We start from the raw sequence: 3,139 nt of genomic DNA on the forward strand, positions 1-3,139 counted from the left end.
GAAAAAGGAAATAGTCAGTTGGTGATAAAGCAATAAATTATATAACGGTGTACTTTTTTGTTCTTGTAAATCTATCTGTAAACTGATATAAATAAAACTGTAAAAAAATTTTTTTCATATAATAAAGCTTTTTTAATTATTATTACTAGGTACGTGGCACTGAAAAGTGGTAAAAGGCCTTTACCATGACTGGAAATTAATTTTTTGTATTTTGCTCTACTTTCCAAAGTTATGGTGGAAAAAAACATTGTTCCCATTATACTAGGAATAATGCATTAAAACTGATTAAATAATCGATATTTCGGTTAATGTTTTTGTATGACTATGACTATCACTATTTATTTAAATTTGTTTTCTTGCTGCCATAGTATATTTATTATGTCGTTTTCGATTAGTAAGCCTGGGGTAACTGTTTCAATCGACATTCACTTTTAGTGCAATTTTCATTTGCGATTGATAAATCTCGAGCAAAATGTATACACTTAAGATCAATTTATGACACTCTAGATAATTATCAGAGTAAGCAAGATTAGTCAGAAATTAACAGCTGTTTTCTATGACTTAATAAATAAGGTATGATTTGTTTAGACATATGTATGCATATATGAAAAATGTGAATGTCTACTAACACTACAAAAATGTTAGATTACACTAAAAATGTCTAATTATGCAACTAATTTCACAGATCCACAGAAAATCTAGTTTGAATCCAGATTTGCCAATCAAAAACGCTTTGAGTAGTTTTGATTTTTTTAATATTTGGTTTTTAATGGTTTTTAATATTTAAAATGTTTGAAAAGAGTTAAAAATTATATACATGGGTTCCAAAAATGACCAGGTCTACATCCCAGACACACTCGTTGCCGGCGACGCACAAGTTTCGTGTGGCACCTCCCAAAAGGCTTTCACAAGCAAGTCCCAGCGGTTACAACAACAACATCTACACGCGTGAGTAAAATTAAAATATTCGTTAATATAATGAAATCATTTTAATAGTTCAATTCTATGGAATTATTATTTTTGTAGTGAAACAATTTAACTTGTTCTCATTACCAAAATGTAATCCTCCTTTTTTTATATTATGTGAGTGCAAAAGTAAATATTAAAATTAGATGAGAAATAATTTTACTTCTTTATTTAGATGTATCAAGAACAAAATTGAATTATTAAATAATCAAAAAACACATCAAGAGATAAGTAGACGACATACTTCGGAATATACCTATATATATTACATTTAGAATCGAAGCCACACGAAATCCCTAAACTGTTCAATCTACATATTTCAATTAAGTAGAAATCAGTAGTAGTAGTAGAGCAAATTGGAAAAAATAGTTAAAAGTTTTTCGAAAGAAGTTTAAAAGATAAAACAAAACACAGTTTTTGCTATGTGGAACAAAAGTCTTTCAGTAAAGTATTATCATTTGTAATTAGTGGTTTAAAGTTATTTTGGGCTATTGGATTTATATGGGAAATCAATGACAGCTGTTAATCGCTACTTCATCTAACTTAACAATTTTATTTAATTACGAATGTGGTGAAAACCCGCAAGATATACTTTTTAAATTATTATTATTTATACATAAATAATTATTTACTGATTTTAACTCATGCAATGAAAGAAATGGCAGCTGCTATTGTTGCATTAAGCACAGCAATGTTAAAAAAAATTAATTAATTTTAAATTACAGATTGAATATATACATATAATAAATAAATGTTAAATATATATAATATTAATAAATATTATTATTAAAATATTTGTATAATACATATACATAAATATATATTACATTTGCGTCGTATTAAAAATTAAGTTAGATGTAAATCCATTTGTACAAATTTTCATTTATTAATAATTTATATTTTTACACATTTTATTTTAAATAAAGGAAATTTTATACACGACAAACACAAAACTTTAGCTTACAGTCGAAAGATGTGTTAGAAAAGAGTATAGAAAAGAGGTTTTAAGACAACTGCCAGAATACGAAACATCTTTCGAAAGATTTTTAACTGTAATGAGCTGAAAGATAGTTGCCAGAATTGCTCTGTATATCTGTTAAATGGAACCTAAATCGTTGTTAATATAGAAATAAGGTAATACAGTTATTTGTTGCCTTAAAAAGAACTTAGCATTCCTTCAATAACCTAAATACTCGTGAAGGTTTACCAGTCACTCTTGTACTTCACAGATATTTTTGAGTTACTCGATGATTCTCTTTTCTAATATTTGAATGCTCAGCATTCAAAAAGGAAGGTTTTTTCGCCATTAAGGTGCTAAAGCGTCTTTACATTCAAAATAATTGCGAAGAATTTTTGCCAAACCTTACATCTTTTGAGCATAGGTTTTTAAATTTATTTATAAAAGCGACTGCAGTGCAAACAAAAATTACAACTTTCTTTAAAGATAATTAATACTTATTAACCATAAATACAATGTTCAATTAATTAAAAATATTTTAATATGTATAAAATAAATACATATATTGTATAAAAACCCAAAAATTTAATTCTTTTATTTTGGAAATTTAATAAAAGTCAGGGTATATTAGATATAATTTTGGTTGCACTTTTTTAGGCAATTACGTCAGCTGCCTTCAAAATCTCTGCAAACGACTCGAGGCAGTTAAACGAATTATACTGTATTATTAAATAGTTTCTCCAGAAACCAGAGAGTAAAGAGTGTCTTTAATTTCATATTAGGAATGTATTGTTATATATGGAGTATATTAGAAGTATTTGAAATTTGAAATTTTTAAAAATTGTAAATTGTAATAAATTCCAACATTATTTAATTAATTATTAATTATTTAATTATTATAATTTACTATTTCTCTTAATTTACCATCAATTTACTGGAACACGCACATGACCTGTATTGTGTATAGCTCATAAATTAATAAATAAATATAATAAATATAATATAAATAGAATTATATATACAACATCTGTGACAGGTTCACTCCAATTTAATATTTATATTTAACATTTAATTTTATTCGCATTTGGCAGTATTTTGATGAGTTTATACAAGCTTCAAATTTATATATTTTTATTTGCTGTCAAATTTTGAATGCCTCTTTTATGTGTTATATGGTAAGCTTTCCGAAGCAGATATGTTATTAATATTTCTATT

This window comes from Teleopsis dalmanni, chromosome 2, assembly GCF_002237135.1.
Source record: "Teleopsis dalmanni isolate 2A chromosome 2, ASM223713v2, whole genome shotgun sequence".
Classification (NCBI taxonomy): domain Eukaryota; kingdom Metazoa; phylum Arthropoda; class Insecta; order Diptera; family Diopsidae; genus Teleopsis; species Teleopsis dalmanni.